General features: G+C 47.8%; 1 long non-coding RNA gene across 1 annotated transcript in view; it reads left to right on the top strand.

Annotated features, from left to right (window-relative positions):
* LOC146185697 (uncharacterized) overlaps positions 1-24,037 on the top strand; it is a 141,026-nt gene extending 116,989 nt beyond the window's left edge. The window contains exons 3-4 of the long non-coding RNA XR_014708026.1: positions 6,398-6,536; positions 23,093-24,037. This is a non-coding gene — a long non-coding RNA (uncharacterized LOC146185697). The remainder of the gene's footprint in view (positions 1-6,397; positions 6,537-23,092) is intronic.
* The last annotated feature ends 2,564 nt before the right edge of the window (positions 24,038-26,601 follow it).

A 26,601-nucleotide genomic window follows, 5' to 3' on the forward strand; every position in this document is an offset into this window, starting at 1 on the left:
GGGTGATTGACGCTCCGCAGATATTTGCAACTTCGCAACGGCTTAATAAATCAGTTTGATTTTGATAGGATTTCCATACTTCTTGCTATCAGAACTTTACCTCGTACACAGTACGGGCTCTCTAATTTCATTTTTTTTAAAGCCAAAAGCTTTTCTAGGCTCATGGAACGAAATCCCGTGCGACAGAGTTATGCGCGAGATCTATCATATTCCGCGAGATTCCACGAGATGTGTTCTTGTCGAGCGTTCCTGCCATCTGCAATCCCACACATGAACGCTATCCAAGGAACGCCACGCGACAGGAGCGATGGTGTACCATACAGACTTGCTGGAGAGAGTGTGACAGATACTGCGATTTCATTTCCATTAAACCAAATATATTTATACGAGTATGTAGCACTGCAACCAACGCCGATAAGAGGCAAACGATGAGAGACAAATGATAGGAGAAGAAGGGCTTTCGTCCTTCTGCTCTTAGGTGACATCTGAGAGACCCTCTAACTTTTTTTTTTTGTTCTTTGCGGCGCAGCACGCGGAGCGCTAGCGACTGAAACGCACTGCGCTCATTCCTTCTCATTCATTCCTTCTTGCGCATTCCTACACGACCCATCTGCATCTTTGAATTCACTTTCACCACTGGTTTGTGGGATCAGGAGAAATCAAGAAATGTATGGGTGAGCGGTAGGTGGAACTTACGCAAGCTGGGGGGGGGGGGGGGGGGATTTGGCAGATGTGTTGGAAAGTAGAGATGTATGTGATGCAGGGACGCCTCCAGGTGGGAGATGCACCTTTCGGGCTCAGAGCATGCTCGGAAGCATGCTCGGAACATGTTCCATCCATCCATCCTTCCGTCCGTCCGTCCGTCCGTCCGTCCGTCCGTCCGTGTACACACACACACACACACACACACACACACACACACACACACACACACACACACACACACACACACACACACACACACACACACACACACACACACACACACACACACACACACACACACACACACACACACACACACACACACACACACACACACACACACACACACACACACACACACACACACACACACACACACACACACACACACACACACACACACACACACACACACACACACACACACACACACACACACACACACACACACACACACACACACACACACACACACACACACACACACACACACACACACACACACACACACACACACACACACACACACACACACACACACACACACACACACACACACACACACACACACACACACACACACACACACACACACACACACACACACACACACACACACACACACACACACACACACACACACACACACACACACACACACACACACACACACACACACACACACACACACACACACACACACACACACACACACACACACACACACACACACACACACACACACACACACACACACACACACACACACACACACACACACACACACACACACACACACACACACACACACACACACACACACACACACACACACACACACACACACACACACACACACACACACACACACACACACACACACACACACACACACACACACACACACACACACACACACACACACACACACACACACACACACACACACACACACACACACACACACACACACACACACACACACACACTGAATGAAAATCCGAAATTGCGATTCTGTTGCGGCGCGGTCAGGTGTCCACATAAACAAGTGTGACAGACACTGCGCCTTTCCCTTCCTGTGAACCAATTAATTAATTATTACCAGTCAATTTATTATATGGCAGTAGAGATTATTTTAGTCCTATGTACGCAATACCTCATGATATTGTGATTCATGTGAAAAAATCAACATGGAGGAATGTTATCCTCAAAGCTGCTGCATGCTGCTAAAGCGCTGAAAAATCATCGAGTGATAATATTGTTGCCCTTGGCTAGGGAAACATTCACTGCTTTAGTTGCTATTACGATCGGAGTAACCCTGGACCTCAATCAGTCGTGTAGACAACAGTTTTCGAAAAGGGGCTAGACAAAGGTTTTAAAGAGCACGTAGAGTTTAACAAGTTACAGTGTGCAAGGAGTTCAATTTTATTTAACACTTTTCTTTTTGCAAAGATAATATATCCTCTTCACGCCTGAACAAATATCTATTGGTAATCGTCAATAAAAATATATTCACCAAATTTGTTGGTGATGAACGCAAAAAGCATTTCAGCTGCAGGCCGAATAGATCTTCGTCCATGACCTGCCTAAGTTCTGTGCGCTCCGAGTCCTTCATAAATGGGCCGCAATGGTACATAATTAATTTAATAGGTGCGCAACAGAATAGATATTTAAATTAAACCTGCAAGTGATCCCTCACAGGCGTTTTGCCGCTGGGCGCAGCAAGCTAATTTAGGCAGATCAATCGACTTAAAAGGCTACTCGGAGGCCTCGTATGACTCCACGATTCTTGTAAATATGATTACGTGATAGCAGAGTGAGTGTTCTTCGAGCTCAAGTGTCACGTCGCCTGCAGTGCGGGCGCACTTTTCAAAAGCAGTGTAAAAGAAACAACAGTAGCTTATTTTATATGCGAGGCCTGAAAAGGATGTATAGCTTAGATCATTGAATTTGAAGTTTGGTCATTTGGCCATGCTAGCACGTTGAGCTTTTGAAATGATCGTCAGCACTAATTTTTTTTGTGCATTCTCTAAACTTTGTTAATTGGTACGAGCTAATGATCCAGCTTCTTAATTAAAAACAGCCTGCTCAGATGTTTGCAAGAAGCTACAGTTTGCGTAATGTAGTATTTCTTTTTTTCTTTAACCGGCCTTAAAAGGTCAAAATCCGCTTTTTTTTTCTTATTTTTTAGCGTTTTTCCCGACGGGGCTGTGCGTGTGCACTTAACGAGAGATATTAGCCAGCACCGGGTTAAGTGATGACTTTCTTTGAAGGATAGTAAATAATTATAGCTGTGTAAGTGAACCTTGGTGTAGACATTACAGCTAGACGTCTTTTTAAGACACCTAGCCAATGTACAACTCAGTGACACTTTTCCCTCAAATCAAAAATATAAAGATAACTAATTAACCCTTACTGAATAATCAACTTCAGCGAACGCAAAAATACTGCAACTAGGTCACATAGCTCCCAACAGCCCTCATTGGGCTTGGCCACTGCGTCTTCTTTAAGCTTTATTGCATTGGGTGGGGACGCCAGGCATACACTTCTAATTTTTCCTTCTGGGTGGAAGCTGTTATCTTCCCAGCGGCTTAATTAGCATAACAGCGTTCCAATAGATGGCGATAAGTGGCGATAGGCAGCGTCCCAACGTGAGCTCAGCCTTATCATGTTGAAAATAGCGCAAATGATTATCGCGAGAGTTTATGAGCACAGTGCAAGCAGACACAAGGGCCGAAAGATTACAGCTGCGACAAGGCAAATTTACATTTTAAGTGGTACATGAAATCGATGCTTCATCACTTGGTGACGTTCACTAAACATTGGACCAGAAAGCCCGCACGCGCACTTATCTCGATGATGGAGGGTGGTTTCAGAAAGGCTAAAAACGAACTAGCATCGGCACCGACTGCAATGGCCTTACGCATGCGGGTAGATGGACGACGTCAGAGCTGTGTTGATGCTCTTTCAGCAGAATGTTGAAAACACCGGCTTGTATCGGGGATAACTATGTGCTGTGTCTCTCCCATGTCCTCGCTTCCTGCGTCTCATTAATTAAGTAGTTTCGGCATTCTGTATTATTCAAATATACTAGATAATATCGTTTCCAGCTTCACATCAATAAAAGATCAAGTGAGTGCCAACTGAGACGAAACTGTCCGTTGGTTGATTGGTTGATTTATAGGCGCCGGGGTGGCGCAGTGGTTACGGCACTCGACTACTGTTCCCAAGGACGCGGGATCGAATCCCGGCCTCGGCGGCCGCTTTTCGATGGAGGCGAAAAGCAAGGCGCCCGTGTGCTGTGCGATGTCAGTGCACGTTAAAGAACCCCAAATTTCCGGAGTCCTCCACTACGGCGTCTCTCATAGCCTGAGTTGCTTTGGGACGTTAAACCCCACAAACCAAACCAAACCAAACCAAACCAGGAAGGTAAAGGCGCGGTAACTGTCTCACTTGTTTTCTGTGGACACCACAACCATGCCATAAGAGAATAATAATTAGTTCACTGGAAGGGAAAGGCGCTGTATCTGTCTCACTCGTTTTCTGTGGACACCTGAACCGCGCCGTGAGGGAAGGGAGGAAGGTGGGAGTTAAAGTGGAAAGAGGAGCCGTAGTGGACGGCTACGGAGTAATTTCGACCACCTGGGGATCTTTAACATGCGCTGACATCGCACAGCACACGGACGCCACTTCGTTTCGCCTCCATCGAAACGCAGCCGCCGAGGTCGGGTTCGAACCCGGGAATTCTGGACAGTAGTCGGGCGACTTACCACTGTGGCACCCCGGCCGGGCCATAAGAGAAAGGAAGGAGGTAGAGTGAAAGTGGAAAGAGAGAAAGAGGAGCCGTAGTGGAGGGCTACGAAGTAATTTCGACCACCTGGGGATCTATAACGTGCGCTGACATCGCACAGCACACGGACGCCTCTTCGTTTCGCCTCCATCGAAACGCAGCCGCCGAGGTCGGGTTCGAACCCGGTTACTCCGGCACAGTAGTCGGGCGTCTTCCCACTCACCACCCCGGCGGGGCAAAAACTGTCCGTTGTTAATCACTCTACGCTTAGAAGAAGAGAAGAAAGAAAAGGAAGAGAAAGACGCGCGCCGCATTAACAGCCGTTGTCCACCACCGAAATGGTGGCGGGTGCAAGGACGGCCTACAACAGATAAAAATTCTGTGCCCAAAAGGGTGGGGTGAGAAAATCTATACTAGGACCGGGGAACACCTTTCTTATGAATATCCAACTTACCTGTAATACCGACCTGCTAATAAACCCAGGGTGATAAACTGCAGCGCTAGCTCAAGACATACAAGAATGAGGCGCTATTTACAGGCTCTAAATTAGTAAAACAAGGTAACATCTATTCGTCTGGGCAGAGAAATGACAAGTCCCGATTCGTAGTCATGCCGGGAGGCAGATATAAATTTAGGTCACTGAGGAAGACCCTTCTACGTAAGTACGGGCAACTTTTCTCAAAATGACTACTGTGGTAATCCTTTATATAGGATAGACTAAGACTTGTCAAGCGGGAATATTTAGGGGAGTGAGTGCGAATAGGTTGAACGTAGCCTGCTCAAAGCGTATCAAATCTTCAAAAGCACTTTGTGCAATCTGGCTTGTGGTAATCAGTATGTGGACCAGACTGGCAGGCACCTTAGTGAGAGGTCAAGGGAGCACGCTAACTATGTTACAAAAAATTCGAACGGCACAATGATTGAGGACATTGAAAATGCCGCAGTTGTACTCTAAGCTTGAATACCCAGTGGTGTAGCGAAGGTGCACGACGCAACAGCGGAAATTATCCATGCTAACGAGATTGTAAAGTCTGGTATCTCGTGTGTCAGCAGTTCCTCAATATTGCTCTAACGAAAAAAAAGTAATCTTAAATATCTTGCGCCGCAACAGAACTGAACACCTTCACTTCATGATGGTGGCATATCAGTTGCCTTGATGTGTTCGTGAGAATCCTTCCATTGCTTTTTGTTGGCATGAGCAGCTGCTGTATGGAAATATGTAATCTGTAAATATAAAAACTGGGTTGTTATACTTAGCACCTTTTAGTGTCAACTTCCTTCTATCTTGCACTTGTCTGTCAGCGCTAAACACCAAGTGCATTGTGGGTAATCATCCTTAAAATTACCTAGACGTGTTATAAGATAGCAGACATGGAAATGGAGAGACGATGACAACTAGGGATCATCCCAATGCAATGATGGGGTGTTAACAGCCTAAAATAAATGCTAATTAGACAAAAGCACAAATAACAAACGATAGATCAGAAGAAAAGCTACAACTCTGACGTTTTCAAGGCGGCTTAAACGATATCACAACCAGCGAAACAAACAAGGCGCCACAATTATGCATTATCATTCCCACTGGAACGTATATAAATATATAGGGAGCCGCGAACAAGCACTTTTTTGGGAACCGGGACATGCGTGGGCCCAGCTGTCTCATGGCTCTCGGAATTCTTTGCCGTCTCGCTCTGTGGGCGGTGAACGGAGCAGCGGGAGCAGCTATAGCCGTGCCCGCTAACAGTGCGTGGCCCTCGGTGACGCTCGCTTTCTAATCTCGCCTCTTTCGTGTACCGCGTTCTTTCTTTCGTTCGTTTTGCCTCTCTAAATTATTTTGTTGTCGGCGGGCACTGACAGCCTTGCAGGAGAGCCTTCTCACCCTCGTTCCCCCTCTCCTCGCAGATCTCGACGTCGTCCGGATTCTGCAGATTTAATGAGGGAATTCCTCGGGAGCACGGGCATTTGAACCGTGCAGTACAACGAAAAGGTCCACCACACAGGGACAACGACTACTCTGCGTGAAAGAGGAGAAAGTGCCAGGGTGAGACGAGCAAGGAGAAAGGAGAGGAAAAGGGAATCAATGAGGGGAAGAGAGGAGTTGGGGAAAATAAAGTGAAAACGCAAAGGCACGTAAGCCGGGAAAGGGACCGGGCCGCCGCTTAGGGAAAAGGTCGCCCGATTGACCCTTCGGCCGCTGCTAGCGTTTTTGTTGTGCCTGTACTCTCTGTAAATGCCAGTTGACGGAAGCAGGTAGAAAAGGCGCCTTCGGTCTATTGCTTGTTCGAGCTGCGCAGGATACTGGGATAAAATCCTTCGCCTTCATTTTCTTGGTTTTGTTACGCGACTGTAAGCGACGAATAATTGAAAGCGGCCCAGGGAAGTGTAATAAATGTTAAAATCTGCTAGCTAGCCGGCTTCCGGCCTCTCGCCAGCAGTATAAACATCAAGATGCTATAAATGACTTAAATGGGGTCTGCTGCTTCTTTGTTGACTAGTTTATTTATATATAAGCCTGACTCGCTTTGGGACGTTAAACCCCACAGATCAAAACAGAACACGTACAGTTTTATTCAGATTTTCGGATGGAGCCCGCCCTTTCTCCCCATGACTATATTTATAGATCGAGCGTCCGAGATAAATATAGCCAAGGTAAGGTTCTAAATATACAGTATCCTAACCCCGTCAAATCCGCTCAGGGCTGTTAATTGTCATGATGCCTTGTCGGTAGTCTTTTTTTCTTTCTTTCACCAAATGTATAGTTAACTAGTAATGACTAATTAGCTAAATTTTTATTTATTCGCTTGAATAAACTGCCCTCTAAAAAGTGGTATATATGGCCCTGAAAAACCACTTCATATATAATCAGGTTGACCGAGCTAACTTTAGCCAAGGGCTAAAAAATAAAGCATTTGAGATAGGTCAATGAAACCAGTTGCATAGAGCTGTCAGTTGTGTTGCGCACGACAGGTAATTTTTTCTTTGCAATTAATTTGTAGTGCGACAATTTGTCTAGATTACTAAGTATTAGCTTTAGACAAGAAGTGTGATTGTAAATTCGGAGAGCATCTTCAGAGACCCCAATTCCATTTATTTGCGATAAAAAAGTTTTCGTGCATATCTTCTTTCTGGCCTCCAAAAAAAGCCCGTGAAGTACAACTATCACGTGGTTGGCGCATTCGTGCGTCACGATTTTGCTAATCTCAGTCATGGTTTGAGTGAACTAAATCAGCTCCCGCCGCGGGTCCACGGTCCCGTTGCAGCCACAGGCCGATATGCTTGTGATGGTTTGTTCGCCCGCGTGAGCCAGTCGGCGCACGTGACGGTGGTGGTGGTAGAAAACATTTATATAGGACAAATACAGGAGGTTATGCGTGAGCTGACCCTGAAGGGGCCAACCCTCACAAACATTAGGTGGAGGTCCCTAGTTCGGGACCCCAGTGGCGTCTGCCGCCGCTCGGGCTCGCCCGACTAAGGCCCGTTGGGCCTTCAGGTCGGAGCAGCCGAGCAGGGTCGCCTCCCAGCCCTCCCGGGTTGGGTTGGGGTGAGGGGGGATAGCCGGATTTGAGGGGCAGGCCCACACCATGTGGTAGATGTCCGAAGACACCACCCCACAGGGCGGGCAGCTGCCAGAGAAAGCAGGGTCGAAGTGTTTTAGAGCTGCCGGGCACAGCAGTGTGTTTGTATAGAGGCGGAGTAAGAGCCGCTCATCCGCCTTTGAAAGGCCTTTACATGGGCGGGGGTAAAGGCTGTGGCTAGATTGGTAGTAATTTACGATTTCTTTGAATGTATAAGCCGGATTAGGATCAGCGTCCTGGTCGGAGGGGGAGGAGGAGGAGGAAACTTCCCGGAGAGAGAGCGCGCGGGCGGCGGCGTCGGCAGCCTCGTTTCCAGCCAGCCCCTAATGAGCAGAAGCCCAAATAATATATCGGGTAGCGGGGTCCCCAATGTAGGAGCTATTTTGAAGTATTCGGTAGGCTAGATAAGGGGTCCAGCCCTGTTCGACATTCCGACAGGCCCCTCGCGAGTCGGAAATTATATATTTCGAGTCAGAGTGGGAAGCAGCCAATGCTATGGCGACCTCCTCCGCATGAGTTATGTTGCGGGCCCTGAAGCTAAGACCGTTGACTGTTTTCGCCTCGTGGACGACTGCTGCCGTGTACCACCCCCCATGGTGCGGGCCAGAGGCGTCCACATAAAAAACGCCGGGTTTAGAACCATAATGGCGTGCCAGGGCTTCCGCCCGCGCCAGGCGTCTGCCATCATGGTCTTCGCGTGCCATTTTGGCGGGAAGAGGGCGTACGCGGAGGGCGCATCTCCACGGCGCTGGAATGCGTGCCCGTTCTTCCATAAGTGTCGTATGTTTGATGTGGAGCCGGGCAAGAAGGCGGCGGCCCGACTGCGTCTGCGACAAACGCGTATATTGATTTGTGAGGTGCGCTTCCCTCAATTCCCTGAAGGTGTTCACCATTCCCAGTGCCATGAGGCGCTGGTTTGAGGTAGTCACCGGAATATCGAGGGCCCACTTATAGATTTTGCGGAGAATGACTTCGAGGGCATCCTCATCTTGCTTCCGCAGGTGGAGATATGGAGTCTAATAAAGGATTCGACTGGTTACGAAGGCGTTTGCCAGCCGCAAGGCATCCTTGCTTCGTAACCCCCCGCGTTTATTGGAAACCCGGCGGACCATGCGGCCCACCTGGTCCCCCACCTTGCAGAGTTTAGCCAATGTGGTGTCTGGCTTGCGGTGTTGGTGAATGAAGAGTCCCAGTACTCGGACTTCTTGTGTTTCTGGAATTGGACCTGATTGAAGAGTAAGTTGAATTTTAGTAGCGCATTTTGGAGAGGGGCGGATGTGCACAAATTCCGATTTCTGTGGGGAGCATTGAAGGCCGCAGCGGCTAGCATAGCGGTCTACTATAGTCGCCGCCTGCTGCAGGCTGGCCTCAATGTCTCCAAGTGAGCTCTGTGTAGCCCACAGGGTGATGTCGTCGGCGTACAGGGCATGCTGCACGCCCTCGACAGCACCCAGCTGGGCCGGCAGGCGCATCATGGCCAAATTGAATAGCAGGGGAGAAAGCACTGCGCCTTGCGGCGTTCCCCTGGTACCTAGGGGGAAGGGGCCGTGTTCGTTATCCTGAATGCGGATGTAAGATTGGCGGTCTGTGAGGAATTGGCGGATATATTGGAAGGCACGGTGGCCACAGTTGGTTTGACTTAAATGAGTGAGAATAATATCATGCGTTACATTGTCGAAAGCCCCCTTAAGGTCCAGGGCGAGTACGACCCTGTCGTTATGAGGGCACTCGAGGGGGTCAAGGACTTCCCGATGTAGTTGAAGCAAGACATCCTGTGCGGATCTGTGTGGGCGAAATCCATACATGGTGTCCGCGAAGACATGTTGTGTCTCAAGGTACTCAGACAACCGGTCCCGCACCAACGTCTCCATAAGTTTGCCCACACATGAGGTAAGAGAGATGGGGCGAAGGTTGTCCGTGTTTATTGCTTTGCCGGCCTTTGGTATGAATGTGACCACAGCGGTTTTCCAATCAATGGGGAGTGACGTATCTCCTCGCCATATTGCATTGATGTAGTCCAATAAAGTGGTATAAGCTGAGTCGGGAAGGTTAGCTAGTAATTTAACAGTGATTTTGTCCCGGCCAGGTGCAGTACCACGTTTCATTTTGCCCAGGGCTGCCCGTAAGTCGTGGAGCTTAAACGGCTGATCAAGCTCAGCGTTCTCAGAGCCTGCATAAGAGTACGCCTGCCCACGAGTGTCCTGTATGTTGCACAAATATCGGTCCCTGAGTTTGTGCGCGAGTTGTGTAGTATTACCAGAGAAGGTGTGGATTACACGCTGAAGATGTTTTTGTGTCTCTCCACGGGTCTGAGTTGGATAAATGAGAGCGCGAAAGAGGCGCCATGTGTTTCGGCTGGACATTTGACGCGCTGCCGTGTTGCACCTATCCACCCTGTTAGAGTCGGCGAGCTGGGCCGCATACTCAGCCGCTCGCTGGGTGAGCTCGGCAATTCGAGCTTTAAGGTTTCTGTTATGTTTCTGCCTGCGCCATCGGCGGACGAGGGAGTGCCGAGCTTCCCAGAGGTGGAGTAGGTGGTTGTCCACATCCGATACCACCTCTGAAAGCTGAATCTGAGTTTCGGTGGAGCGAAGGTGTGAAACCAAATGCTGGGACCATGAGGTGTACCCTTGCTCTGTAATAGATGTTGTGTTGTCGAAATTTTGTCTGAATTTCGTCCAATCTGGGAGACGGGCTTGTGTTGTGGGTTTAGAGAGTGGACGAGTTCTGATTGTGGTATTGATAATGCAGTGGTCGCTGCCGAGGGTTTCCTCGGTGTTGACCCAGTCTGCATGTTGGATGTTATAAGTAAAGGTGAGGTCCGGACAGGTGTCCCTTGTCACGGAGTTACCAAGTCGGGTTGGGTGGACGGGGTCAGTGTGAAGAGTGAGGCCCAGCGTGGACGCAAGCTCCGCCAACCTGCGCCCTCGCTTTTTTTCACGGTGGTAGCCCCAAAGCCGACTGCGGTGAAAGTTGTAGCGAGTGCGGCGAGCTCGCTGCAACCATCGTCAACATAGGCTACCGTTAGTAATGGGCCGTCGAGTTACGGTTGCAGCTTATTTCGTTCATTCAAAGCACTATTAGGAGCACCACAATCGCGGTGCGCTAATGCGCTAGTCGCGTGATAGTTCGGAAAAAAGATACGCGTGAGGCTTTCCTTATCGAAAATAAATGGAAAGGGGATTCCCGACATGTGCGCTTCAATTTGCTAATCACAGTTATCGCCTGAAAGAAATGTTGCGAAAATTATAAAAATTATCCTAATTACTAATTATTTGACTGCGAAACAAATAAATAAATGACACAGGCTCGATTAAACACACCTGCAAGATCAATTTGGAGCATTGCGAATTGCTTCCGAGAATCACTGCTGTACAGCAAAAGGGCATGCGCCACATATCGAGTAGACTGCGTTGACCAACTCAGGCCAACATTGGAAAAACATTAGACGGCCTCTTAGATGTCTCTTAAGAGGAGAATGGCGAAAGCCTACCCTTCCTCTCCTATCATTTGCCTTTGCCTTCGTTGCAGTGCTACATATAATTATAATTAGCTTATAGGAAGGGAAAGACGCAGCATTTGTCACACACTCTCCGACAAGTGTGAGTTCGGACGGTACACCATCGCTCCTGTCGCGTGGCGTTCCTTGGTGCGCGTTCAAGTGTGGCATTGCAGATGACAGGAATGCTCTTAGAATCTCGCGGAATATGACAGATATCGCGCACACATCTCGCGCCAACTCTCGCGCACAGGATTTCGTTCCATAAGCCCTAAAAATACCTCTGGTGCGCCAGACGGCTAGCAGCTGTATGCAAATGGTTTCCCTGGCCTATACCCTAAATGTTTTATTTTTAACTGTTTGCTAAAGTTAGCTAGGACACCTCGTGTACATGATGCATTAATGCCGGAACCACTACTTCCCGATAGTTCTGTTGCTGATATATTGTTAAGGACGAGCAAACAAGAAGAAGCGCTCGCGCTAGGCCCGCTAACATTTTCATTAAACCATCTCACGGTCAGGTCCCTGCTCCACAGCTACAAGCCATCCGCCTGGCGGAAGAAGCCGCGAAGAGCCCAAGACCTCTTTGCCTGCTTCTGATCGCGGAGGTCTCTGCTCCCGTCCCTTAGGCCTGCGTGCCGGGGGCGGGAATTGGGGGCCTCCTTATCTGGTGGAAAATAAAGTTATCATCATCATCATCTAACATACTCTCTCTGTCCTCTGTTCTCCTGTTTTCATCGGCTTGTCGCTTCCTAACATTTGGATGGAGGTGCAGGGTACTTCATCATCACTCCCTCATCCTGGTCAGGAGCTTCAGTGCCCTGCGACTTCTTTCGCCGTCGGCTGAAAGTTAGGAGGCATCGCATGGCTCTTCCTCAGCCTACCGGACCCAGCAAGACCTTGCCGTTCCTCCGCCCCGCCCCCCCCCGCCCCGACCACAAGACACGACGAAGGAGAGACTGACTCGAGACGCCACACATGACCACAAGACACAAGAAGAGACCCGAGCGACCATATGTGACCCCACTGACCAGATGTGCCGATTAAAGATCCCACGACCCAAGACACCGCTACACTTGAAGACATCCTCCCCTGCCTATGCCATGTGGTGCGTGCGTGCGTGCCCGAGTCGTGGCACGTGTAGCCCGAGTGTGTCCTGGGCCAAGGTTCATCGGGAATCATCGTGCCGGCAAGTTCTTCTTCTTCTTCTTCTTTTTCGTTATAATGGCACATAGCCACAATGGGGGATTGGCCAGAATACGTCGTTCTATTCTTCCTTCTTACTCTTCTTCAAGCATCCAGACACTCCCATCATCATGCCATGGAATCATCAACATCGGTAAACTTACTCGTCCACGATCGGGACGATCGCTCGGTGGCCCCGGGTCATGTTACGGACGAGCAAGGAAGAAGAAGCGGGCAGTGGCGCGGGCAGGAGCGCTCGCGCTAGGCCCACTAACATTTTCATTAAACGTCATCTCACGATCACCAAACATCTGGTTTGGCTGCGGAGCGGAGATCCCAACGTTCAGCGGCACGTGACCCGCCTGGCGGCTGAGGCCATGAAGAGTGCTTGTAACCTCACCTGACCTCAGCCTGCGGGGCCCTCCTGACCCGCTCCCCGGCCTGCGTGCCGGGGGCGGGAGATGAAGGGCTCCTTTTCGGTGGAAATAAAGTTTTCATTCATTCATTCTCTGTCCTCTGTTCTCCTGTTTTCATCGGCTTGTCGCTTCGTAACAATATGTATCAGAGAAACAAAAGACTAATTTGTTAGGGAATTAATACGGCTTCTGTAGCACCAAATACGTGTCCTAGGGGAAACAAATATAGTCAGTTAAGTAATTAACTAATGTCTCGTAAATACCCTCTAACTGTTGCTTCACTGTTGCTTTAACTTTTCATCACTTGGTTTGGTTTGGTTTGTGGGGTTTAACGTCCCAAAGCGACTCAGGCTATGAGAGACGCCGTAGTGAAGGACTCCGGAAATTTCGACCACCTGGGGTTCTTTAACGTGCACTGACATCGCACTGCACACGGGCGCCTTGCTTTTCGCCTCCATCGAAAAGCGGCCTCCGAGGCCGGGATTTGATCCCGCGTCCTTGGGAACAGTAGTCGAGCACCGTAACCACTGCGCCACCCCGGCGGGTTGTTCGTCACTTCGCTATGCGCTGTCGTGACGCTGGGGCTATGTCGACCCGGCCTTCACTTGGTAGCGTGCAGAGACTCGGGGTTGAAGAAGGACTGAATCTTCGAAGTTGGTAAAATATGTACAAGCAGGTTTACTGGCACTTTGAGAAAACGTATTTACAAGAATATTTACATGAAGAAGAAGGGTACATCAGCAAAATGACAAGCGTTAAGAGTTCATAGCGAGAAGCGACTGGATGAGCCGTTTACCCAGGGCCCAGAGCGACATTTCGTGCTCTGCAGCGTCCTTAAAACCCCCCTATGTCCAGCCCCTCTCTGAAGATGTTGACCAACCAAATCCAGGGCACGCCCCTCAGGTATCGGCATCCAATCGAACACATCACTGCACTGATGGTCTGAAGCACTGACTGGTCCGGCATTCATTCGTTGGGCGTGATCACTTGTTGGCGGGAAAAACTTGGGAACGGCGAGGAGAGGAGGTACATTTCTATTCTTCAACAAAGAAACCACAGGCTGGTTCTGAAAAGGGGTTTTACTTCTCAGAAACCCGAGTGCACGTGGCGCCGCATAGGGCTCCCAACATTGTCCCTTTTCGACAATTGCAAATCTTTCCTGCATTCCCGGGAAATCACTTAATGGCCGTATGAGTCATGCTCCTTTCTTGTCCTGCACGTCAGCGAACATGTCACTCTGTCGTCTCCTTTGGATAGGAGGCATTCATCACTGGAGGATAGCACTTCTCGACTGGAAGGGTGAACAAAAGAAAGAAAGCACTTCCTGCTATTTCCCGCAGGGGGACGTTTCTTTGTGTTTTTCCAGACGTTCTCTTGACAGGGTCAATTTGGCATTTGCAGGTTGTCCACAAAGCAAAACAGGCTTACAAAAACAGAATTCCTGGAAACAGGCTCACTTAGAGCCATTGGACCATCACCACATATTCACAAAACTTATCCATGCCCACAGGCGAACAATAGAGCGCGCAAATGCGGATGCTTGGTCGTAACAGCCTCCTCCCCCGCCAGAAGAGACTCGGAGGGCAGCAGTCCCAGCTGCTGCATGAAGAGACGACTTAATGGCCTGCACGTGAACGCTTGAAGCTCGCTGTTGCTTGTCGCGTTGTCTTGATTGTTGTAGGCCAAATCGAGCTGTCTGAAACTCAACCACATGTCGAAGCAAGCACTCGGCTCCCGTCTGAAGAGACCAGGTTAAAAGAAAACTGCCATTGTTGTTCGAGAAAAGCCCACTCTCAAGACGTTCAGGACCCACGTATTCCTAGAAAACCAAACGTGCTGCTTTACATAGCCACACATATACAAGCGCACGAAAAAAAAAAAAAAACCTGATTATCAATTTGGATACATGGTGAGGAACATCTCGGACCGCTTAGAAAGAGCGGCTAAGCGCGTCCGCATTCCCATTTAACTTCCCCTTTTTGTATCTTATTTCAAAATTGTACTGCTGTAAAATCAAGCTCCACCTAAGAAGGCGACTGTTCTTCGATGTCGCAGTTTGCAGCCAAGCCAGGGGACAATGGTCCGTCTCTACGGTGAATTTGGCCCCTCCAAGATAGCACTGCAATTTTTGAATGGCCCATACAATGCAAGCGCATTCTTTCTCTGACGCGCAATAAGCCCTCTCTCTAGAACTCAGTTTTCTGCTCAAGTAGAGCACGGGGTGCTCATTACCGTCGTCATCTCTCTGGCAGAGAACAGCACCTAACCCTCGATCACTGGCATCACACTGGACCGTGAATTCTCGGCCATAGTCTGGAGCTCGCAATACCGGACGGCTAATCAGCACAGCCTTCAGGTTTACGAAGGAGGCTTCCTTTTGTTCGTCCCAGACTACATTTGTCGGTTCTGTCTTGCGGAGAGCGTCGGTCAGAGGGCTAGCCAAAGCTGAATAGTTAGGGATGTAGTGATTGTAGTACCCAGTCAGACCCAGGAATGCTCGAATTTCCGTCTTCGTGCTCGGCCGCGGGTAGTCTGCTACCGCAGAAATCTTAATCTCGCTGGGTTTCCTGAAACCTTGACCTACATGGTGACCCAAGTAGTCCACGGTCGCCCTTGCCAGGCAACATTTCTCGGCCTTTACGGTTAGTCCAGCTTGACGCAAAAGGCTCAGTACAGCTCTTAGATGTACCATATGGTGCGCCCATGAGTCGGAAAAAACCGCAATGTCGTCTAAATAAGGCACCGCGAATGTTTCACACCCCTTTAAAACCCTATCCATGAGTCGGGAAAAACAAAATGGAGCATTTTTGAGCCCGAAACTCATCATTGTTGGCTGGTAGCTGCCCGTCGGAGTGACGAAAGCCGCGTATCTGCTGGCGCGTTCAGTGAGCGGTACTTGCCAGTATCCTCGAGTAAGGTCCAGCGTAGTCACATATGGCGCTCTACTGACCTGTTCTACTCTCTCCTCAATATTCGGAATAGGATACACTTGATCCCTGGTGAGAGAATTTAGCTTTCGGTAGTCTACCACAGGCCTAGGGTCTTTACCTGGAGCTTCTACTAAGATCATAGGCGAAGCATAATCGCTTTCCGAGGGTTTTATTACTCCTAATTCCAGCATGCGAGTTACTTCCCTATCCAGAATTTCTCTTTGCCTTGGAGAAAATCGGTAGCACCTTGATCGCACTGGCACGTCTGAAGTCAGCTCAATATCGTGCTCAGTCAAATCAGTTCTGCCTGGCCTGTCCACGAGGCAGGCCTCAAACTCTGTTATTATCTCGCCCAGATCGGACAGCTGGGATTTCTTTAGTTCTCCTCTCTGCTCCGTCTTTTTGAGAAGCTCCTGAGCGTTGCTTCCTTTTCCGCTGAGGCAAATCAAGTTGTCCCCCATCTCCTCGGGAAGGTTTAACGTTAGATTTACCACGGCTTCCCTCTGCACATAAGGCTTCATAAGATTGCAATGATAAATGCGCACTTCTTTACGCCTACCGGGAATTTTCACTGCGTAGTTAGTGTTAGAAAGCTCTGCAACGACTTTAGCAGGTCCTTCCCACTGTACTTCGAGCTTATTCTTGGGATCATTGGCTTGCTCCTTAGCTAAGTCCTCTCGGGTTCCACTTAGAAGTCTCGTGAGATTACTAGACACCGGCGGCAAGAGGTTACTCTCTAGAACGTCCTCATTCCGCGTCTCATCAAGCTCACTTTCAAGTTGACATATCTGAGATGCCTCGCTCTCAAAGTTTTCTGACCTGCTATCTTCCGCATTTACCACTGTTTTAACTGCCGTTTCCTCCGCTGTGGATTCTTCTGGAATGAGCAGTGTAGCTAGTTCTCGCGCCTTTGAACGTGTTAAGGCTTGCACAACTCTGTCTCCGAAAAGGATGCCCCTCTTTCGCAGTAGCATGTCCGATTTGTTGGAGAACAAATACGGATAGCACTTAGGAAGCTTTCCTGAAACGGCAGCCTCGGTTGTTAACTTGCCGAAAGGGCCCTCGATGACCACGTTCGCGATTGGCAAGCACACACTCTGTTCCTCCACTACCTGGCGGATCCATGCACACTGTCCTGTATAGTCGGAAGGCGATACATACGCCGGATGGACAACATCCATCGTTGCGGCCGAATCGCGCAGTACCTTGCAAGGCTTCCCGTTGACTACTAGGTCATGCAGGTAGGGTTCTAAAAGCTGCATATTTTCATCGCAGTCCCTGACATACGAGAAAGCAATCTTTTCTTTCCGGCAGTTGACGGCAATGTGACCCTGCTCATTACACCTAAAGCATGTGAGCGGCTTCCTAGCCCCAAGCTTGTTCTTTGTGTTCTGCGCGTTGGTCACTTCCCCACTTTTCTCACTGCCGTCCTTTCTAGGGCGTTTGCCTGAAGAAGCCTTCCTTTCTTCGTTTGCAAATCTAGCAAAGTGCCTTTTCTGACGGTTATTTACACTCAACTTGGGATTGCGGAGCCTATCCACTGCTGGGTTGCTGAATTGTCGGCGCGAAGCGTACTTCTCAATGACTTCGGCAGCTTCAGTTGCCGACTTAATGTCGCCTCGGTCCTGTAACCAATTTCTTTCTTTTTCTGGGAGGCAGCTATAAAACTGCTCCAAAAGAATTCGCTCGACTACAGCGTCCCTATCACTGTAGGAATCAGTGCTCTTTAGCCACTCGCCCAAATTAACTCTTAAATTGTATAGGAATTCAGGGTAACTCTCGTCTCTGGACTTAGTAGCGTTCCGAAAACGTTGTCTGAACGCCTCGGCGCTAAGCCTATACTTTCTCAGAAGGCAAGCTTTGACCTTCTCGTAGTTGTCCGCGTCCTCCTTGCTTAGCCGCGCGACAACCTCCGCTGCCTCGCAGGGCAGAACCGTCAATAATCTCTGAGACCAAGTGTCTCGCTGGAAGGACAGTTTTTCGCAGGTTCGCTCAAAGTTAGCCAGATACAGACCGATATCCCCTGATATCACATATGGCTGCATGTACTTTGACATCTTGAAATCTGCCTCCTTGTTGAGACGAGGTACCGCTAGCTGGGGACAATCGCCCGACCTCTTGCTCAACTCTAGTTCTAATTTCCGGAGCTCAATGTCTAGCTTCTTTTCCTCTCTTTCCCTCTCACGTTCGCGCTCCTTTTCCTCTTTTTCCCGCTCCTTTTCCTCTTTTTCCCGCTCTTTCTGCTGTCTGAGCTGCTCCTTTTTTTGGGCGATGAGGTTCCATGCTTCACTGAGCTCCTCATCATCGGTTCCCAAATCTGTGATTGCCTTTATAATCAAAGGTTTTCGTGCCAAACCACTTGTATCAATTCCCAATTCCTCACACAATTGCAACAGTTCCGGTTTCTGCAGCTTTTGTAGGTCCATGATCGCTCCGAGTGTCGGCTACTTCCAAAACAACAGTGCAAACTACCAAACCTAAAGGCGTTTCAACACTTTTTACCAGTTCTAAAATCTAACCCTGTTCTAGAACCTGGTCCACATCAGAAGAAAAGCCAAGCACTCACCCACACATGCGATCGATGTTCCGAGCTGCTCTCTTGTTGGCCGATTGTTGCTCCTGCTTGTTGCTTGAGATGCCACCTCCGATCACAAGATGTTGTGGCTTGTAGCTTCAGATCCACCTCCAATCACCAGATGTTGTGGCTTGTAGATTCAGATCCCACCGCTGCCACCAGTCGTTGTGCTTGTAGATTCAGATCCCACCGCTGATCACCAGTTGTCGTGACGCTGGGGCTATGTCGACCCGGCCTTCACTTGGTAGCGTGCAGAGACTCGGGGTTGAAGAAGGACTGAATCTTCGAAGTTGGTAAAATATGTACAAGCAGGTTTACTGGCACTTTGAGAAAACGTATTTACAAGAATATTTACATGAAGAAGAAGGGTACATCAGCAAAATGACAAGCGTTAAGAGTTCATAGCGAGAAGCGACTGGATGAGCCGTTTACCCAGGGCCCAGAGCGACATTTCGTGCTCTGCAGCGTCCTTAAAACCCCCCTATGTCCAGCCCCTCTCTGAAGATGTTGACCAACCAAATCCAGGGCACGCCCCTCAGGTATCGGCATCCAATCGAACACATCACTGCACTGATGGTCTGAAGCACTGACTGGTCCGGCATTCATTCGTTGGGCGTGATCACTTGTTGGCGGGAAAAACTTGGGAACGGCGAGGAGAGGAGGTACATTTCTATTCTTCAACAAAGAAACCACAGGCTGGTTCTGAAAAGGGGTTTTACTTCTCAGAAACCCGAGTGCACGTGGCGCCGCATAGGGCTCCCAACATTGTCCCTTTTCGACAATTGCAAATCTTTCCTGCATTCCCGGGAAATCACTTAATGGCCGTATGAGTCATGCTCCTTTCTTGTCCTGCACGTCAGCGAACATGTCACTCTGTCGTCTCCTTTGGATAGGAGGCATTCATCACTGGAGGATAGCACTTCTCGACTGGAAGGGTGAACAAAAGAAAGAAAGCACTTCCTGCTATTTCCCGCAGGGGGACGTTTCTTTGTGTTTTTCCAGACGTTCTCTTGACAGGGTCAATTTGGCATTTGCAGGTTGTCCACAAAGCAAAACAGGCTTACAAAAACAGAATTCCTGGAAACAGGCTCACTTAGAGCCATTGGACCATCACCACATATTCACAAAACTTATCCATGCCCACAGGCGAACAATAGAGCGCGCAAATGCGGATGCTTGGTCGTAACAGCGCCACTTCGCTATGCGCCTGAGTGAGAATTCATCGAGTCGCGCCGCGCAGCTTGGATAAGCTTGGGCGACGCATTCGGACGCGCACCATGGAAGGAGAGCGGCCGTGCTCGTAACTGCAGCAGTACAGGCTGCGGTAAATTGTCCTATTCAGAAGTCGTCGCATGGTACAAGACCTGACGACAGCTTGAAAACGAGGCAAGAAAGACTAAGCTGGTGGCCGAGACGCCCGAAGAACGAGAAGAACGACTTGCGAAGAGACGACGCCAAACCGCTTAACGACACCGACTGCGTGTCTCAACCGAAGTGTCAGTAGACGAAACTGCACAGGGTGAAGACACGGCTACCCGGCAATTAACCTACTAAGCCATGCGACTGTCTGCTAGCCTCTGCTATGAGTGCATTTGAACTGTGTATCTTACTACAGTATCACTACACACATACGCACGCAAACCCGGGCCGAACCGTAGCTTTCGGTATGTATACCTTGGCGTAGATGAGCTAAACTTCCAGAATTTTTTTTCTTCTCGAAAGCGGGTACCTCTTGGCGCGAGACAGTCAAAATTTGTTGTGATGCAGTACGGAGGAAAATCGTGTTTACGTGTTTTCGGTACCAATATTTATTTGAAAGCAGACGCCTAACTATAGTAACTTAACTAACATGCAACTGTCGTATACATTTCTCTTGAGCGATATATACCGATAAGCTGCTAGTCATGATCTGCGAATACTTGCCAAATGCGCTCCATCCTAATCTTATTCTCCTAGTTACTTCCCTTTCATGGTCGGGATCTGCGGTTACTACCTGTTCTAAGCAGACATATTCGCCAACTACTTCCAGTGCTTCGTTACCTGACGTAAACTGCTGTTCCTTCCCGAAGTTGTTGAACATTACCATAGTCTTCTGCATATTGATTTTCAAGTCTACCTTTCTACTTTTCCTGTCTAGACCATCAGCCATTATTTGCAGTTCATCCCCTGAGTTACTTAGCAAGGCAATGTCATCAGCAAATCGCAAGTTACTGAGGTATTCTCCATCTACCCTTATCCTTAACTGTTCCCATTCGAAATCTCTGCATACTTCCTGTAAGCAAGCTGTGAATAGTACTGGGGAGATTCGTGTCTCCTTGCCTAACACCTTTCTTTATGGGAATTTTGTTACTTTCTTTATGCAGAACTATGGTTGCTGTGCAGCCACTATATATATCTTCCAGCACTTTCACGTACGGCTCGTCTACCCCCTGATTTCGCAATGCCTGCATCACCGCCGAGGTTTCAACTGAGTCAAATGCTTTTTCGTAATCAATGAATGCTATGTATAAGGGCTGGTTATATTCCGAGCATTTTTCTATCACCTGATTGATGGTATGGATATGATCGATAGTAGTGTACCCTTTCCGAAAACCTGCTTAATATTTTGCTTGATTGCAATCTAAGATTGTCCTGATTCTATTAGCGATAACCTCAGAAAATACCTTTTACGTAACAGACAGTAAGCTGAGTGGTCTGTAATTTTTCAGGTCCTTAGCGTCCCCTTTCTTATGAATTAAGATAATGTTTGCGTTCTTCCATAGTTCCGATACCATCGATGACACCAGGCACTGCGTATACAGGGTGGCCAGCTTTTCTAGCATGATATCCCCCCGTCCTTTAACGAATCTATAGTTACCTGATCCTCTCCAGCTGCTTTTCCCCTTTCAAAGCTTCTAATTCAACGGTGGAACGTCTGACTGCTTTTCCCTACCACGAATCTCATTATGGTCGTGAGTCGTGACTACTTTGGCTACTCTAGACATCAGCATTGAACTCCTAGGTTACTTTGACTACCTTGTCCACATTCGTGATTACATTGCCCGCCTTGTCCTTTAGTGCACACATCTGATTTTTGTCTATGCTCAATTTCTTCATCGCTTTATGACTTCCCCCGTTCTTTACAGCATGCTCAATTTTCTCCATGTTACACTTCCTTATATCGGCCACTTTGCGCTTATTGATTAGTTTTGATATTTCTGCCAATTCTATCTAGTCAGTTGGATTCAAATCTTTCATAGTTTGGCGTTACTTAATCATATCTTTCATCTCCTTAGACAGATTACCGGTATTCTCTCTAACTACCTTACCGCCTACATCTACAGCGCACTCAGTAATGATATCTCTGAAATGATTGTTCATTGCTTCTAGGCTAATGTCGTCATCCTCGGCTAGAGCTGAATATCTATTCTGTAGCGAGATCCTGAACTCTTCTGCCCTCTCCCTCACCTCTAATTCGTTGATGGACTTCTTTCTTACTAATCTGTTTTGTTCTCTTTTCAGATTTAGACTAATTCGAGACCTTACCATCCTGTGGTCACTGCATCGCACTTTCCCGATTACCTCTACATTCTGCATAATGGCGGGGTTAGAACACAGTATGAAGTCAATTTCGTTCTTATAGTCTCCCCGTTAGGGCTTTCCCATGTCCAATTCCGGTTCTTTTATTTGCTGAAGAAGGTACCCACGATTCCTAAGTTATTGCGCTCTGCAAACTCAGCTAGTAACTCCCCCCTGCTATTCCTAGAACCAATGCCATAGTCACCCACTGCCTGGCCTCCTGCCTGCTTTTCCCTACCCTGACATTGAAGTCTTCCATTTGTACAGTATATAGCACCTTTCCTTCCCGCATTGCCAATTCTGCATCTTCGTAGAAGCTTTCAACTGCCTGGTCATCATGACAACATGTAGGTGCGTAGGCCTATAGAACGTTCAGTTTATACCGCTTATTAAGCTTGAGGCCTGCCACCTTCTCAATAATGCTATAGAAAGCGTCTACATTAACAGCTATATACTTATTGACAAGGAAACTTACTCCTAGTTCTCGCCTCTCCGGTAAACCTCGATAACACAGTACATGCCCGCCCTTCAGTACAGTATATGCCTCATTCGGCCTCCTAACCTCTCTAAGTCCTATGACATCCCATTTCATACCCTATAGTCCTTCTAACAGCACTGCTAAACTAGCTTCACTAGCTAGGGTTCTAGTGTTAAACGTTGTCAGGGTCAGTTTCTAATGGCGGCCTGTCCAGCCGAGCCAGAAATTCTTATCAGAGTATTGCCAACACAATACGGGTATTGGGCCGATAGTTCGTGCTTTATAGGTATAGTTACCAGGTGACACGGCTAGACACTGATTAGTTGGCGGTTTATGTAAAGTCGCCTTCTTAAAGTTACTTCTCTTTGTGTTCACATGCAGGTGACGTCGGAGGTTACGCATGTGTCATCTCATGTGATAAGCCGAGCGAATTGAAATGGAGTCAGCCTATTCTTTCGCGGCAGTCCGAAGATGGAACACGTCGCGCCAAGCGTCGTGGACAACAGTGGACTAGAAGTCACCGACAGCGTCATCTACATCTATTCTCTAACCAGATAAATTACACCAACTAGTGCCCTTGCATATTATGCTACGTTTAACCCTGTATACCTTTCCACGTTGTTCGTTTTGTCTAAATCAGATACAAGCTTGCCAGCGGCCAAATTACAAATGAATAGGTAAATTTTATTACGTGAGATTACTTATGATGTGTCTTAAATGTTTATTATGTGACCTATATACGAAATTAAATATGCGTCGTAAGATGCTCTTTCTTTCAGAAGTCGCAGAGCAACGTACCACACAGCACATAGAAAGATCCAAAAGGAAAAATTATAACTTACAGCTGCTTTCTTTTTGCTTGCATGAAAACGTCCAAGTCTGAGAAACATCATTTGTTAACGTTGCCAAAGTGAAAAAAAAAGTTGCTTCTGATCGGAAAGCACGAACGATACGTACGTTTGCGCAGTCGATAAACCGTCAATAAGTCATATAATTTAACGCCTGTCTTTTGATGTGGCGACTGCTATTTCTAGTTTTGGTTTTTTCAGGCTCGGCTCGAAACAGTGCGTTTAATCGGTCTAAGCCCGTCCCTGTTTTCGGCGCCCTATATATTATACGTGCATTTCTGGGCGCAGCACTTCGTTTTCCTCAGATAACGAAGGTCGCTGGGGCTCCCTGCCAAGTTGCACATCGGCAGCGCGGCTCCGCTTATCGGGGGCGCCCGGAGTTGGCTGCTAGCGTCAATATATCGACGTATCGATGTTTTTTCGCGGGAAACCGACTCCTGTATAAGCGAATAAACAGTGGTGAGCCTCCTTGAGACGCCAAGATCTCGCTACTGCGACCCCCCGTGAAAATCGGTCGTCTCTTTCTTCTCTGTCCACTGGCTGAGGCGGTATACGAACCGAGTTTAATCGGCACTTATCACTTCAACCTAGCTGAGGTCGAGTCGTGCTTTTCAAAAGTTGCGCAATACCGTTATGAGAAGCGGCGGGAGGACACCCCGCCGGCTCCAAACATAAACAACGTTTCTGACGTCTCAAATATAATTTGAATGCGGCGCACGGTTTCAAGTTGTATTTGATACAGTGAAGTGAGCGCCGAATCTGACAATAATGCGATTTTGCTGCCGAAACGCTGTGCACATATACTCCCATCGGGTCGAGCAAACTTCGTTGCGGCCACTGTTCTCAAACACCCCTTGAACCTACAGGGCGAATAAGTATGCGTCGTAACTACCGATGTGTCCTAGGGAGTAAAATAACAATATATAAGTCAGAACACTTGAAAAGTAAAAGAAAACAGACCTTGTTTCATCATCCTTGCAAAAAATGCAGTTCTATTGTCCAAAATAACTTCGCGTAATAGATTAACGATTTGAGCCTCTAGTCATAAAATTAGGAGACACCGACGTAAGAGCATAACTGCATTAGAGCACAAATAAATGCTCAGTGTATAATTGAACCATTGCCTCTTCTTCGATTGAGTAAGTTAATTCACTTACAAAAACAGTAGTTCAACATTCACATGTATATGTATATGTATATGCATATGTATATGTATATGTATATGTATATGTATATGTATATGTATATGTATATGTATATGTATATGTATATTGTGGAAGAAGGCCAGGTCGAGACGGCAATGTCGGGACGGCAAGGTCGGGACGGCAAGGCAAGGGATGCCGTGTCTGGCGTTTATTCCTATTCTAGGCACTATAATTCCAATGGACAAAACCCAAGCGCGTGCCGGAGCCGGCGCCGCGGGACGATGATGATGGTATGTACAAGAGGAAGAAGATCATCATGGTGTGTATATGTATATGTATGTGTATATGTATATGTATATGTATATGTATATGTATATGTATATGTATATGTATATGTATATGTATACGGTATATTCATATGCGCGCGGTATAAGATGTACACCTAACTTTTTAAGGATAGCTGTAAATGTAACGCTAACATACGCTATCCTATCTGGGAAATGCATAAGGACGATTTATTTATTTATAGGAAGGGAAAGGCGCGGTAACTGTCTCACTTGTTTTCTGTGGACACCGCAACCGCGCCGTAAGGGAAGGGAGGAAGATTGGAGTGAAAGTGGAAAGAGAGAAAGAGGAGCCGTAGTGGAGGGCTACGGAGTAATTTCGACCACCTGGGGATCTTTAACGTGCGCTGACATCGCACAGCACACGGACGCCTCTTCGTTTCGCCTCCATCGAAACGGAGCCGACGAGGTAGGGTTCGAACCCTGGTACTCCGGCACAGTAGTCGGGCGTCTTACCACTGCACCACCCCGGCGGGGCACATAAGGACGAACCATTACCTAAAGTATAAAAGGGAGGGGGGGGGGGGGGGTAACATTGTAGAGGACCGAAGCGTGACAGTTTGCCTAGAAGGAGGTCATGTTGTTTAAATATCTTACATATATAAGGCGCAAAGAAGAATCCAATGAACTGTTAATAGACGACGCTTGTTTGCTACTATTGTGTTTTGGTAGCGCAGTTTACAACATTATTGCTCAGCCAAATTCGGCAGCTCTCCTACTTGGTTTACCGCCTAAACATCCGCATATATAGGTACTGAAGATATTGTGGCCAACTAAAGTAAAAGTGAAAATAAAGTTGCCCAGCCCGCACAGCCTAAAGCACAACGGGTTTAAACCAGTATAAAATAAAACATCGGCAGTGAAGTATATTTTGCATTGCAGAAACAAAAGAACGAAAAAAAGAAAAACAATTGCCGACGATTAAGTTACTTTCTAATGAGAAATTTGAGCGCAGCTCATCAACTGTTTCTCCTTTTTTGATAGATTGAGGCAAAAATTTCGAGCAAGGCATATATCTACAATTACAGACAACTATTTTATTTTTCACACATATTCTTTCAAGAAACACTCCAATAACAGTTCTTGACTCTCATGAAGGAAGCTTCGTGGTCAGAGAAATGAAGAGAGCAATTAAGTCATCGGGCCCATAAGAACGTTGCACGTCGAAGAGACTAATGCCGCATAGCTGCAGACGAGAAGACAGAACCTTCGCAAATATCTTAAACTGACTTGAAAACGCTGTAGCCAAAGTTAGCAAGCGTCTCGAATTTCTAGCAATATATGTTTTATAGGAAAATGAGGGCGGGCTAGATCCGGGCCAGGCCTTCCTCGAAAGCCAAGGGACGATCGGCTAGAGAGCCGGACTATCAAACTATCTGTATATATACAAACGACATCAAAATAAGATGCTTTTCTCTGTGAGTGTGTGAACAGTTCGTTGAATTCATCTTTGCGCCGTCTATGCAAGATAATTGAACAAAATGACCTCTTTCTAAGCAAACTGTTGCGTTTCGTTCCTCTGCAATGTTGTCCCCCTTTCTTTAGGTGATGTT

This window comes from Amblyomma maculatum, chromosome 6 (assembly GCF_055883805.1).
Source record: "Amblyomma maculatum isolate TAMU_Amacu chromosome 6, ASM5588380v1, whole genome shotgun sequence".
Classification (NCBI taxonomy): Eukaryota; Metazoa; Arthropoda; class Arachnida; order Ixodida; family Ixodidae; genus Amblyomma; species Amblyomma maculatum.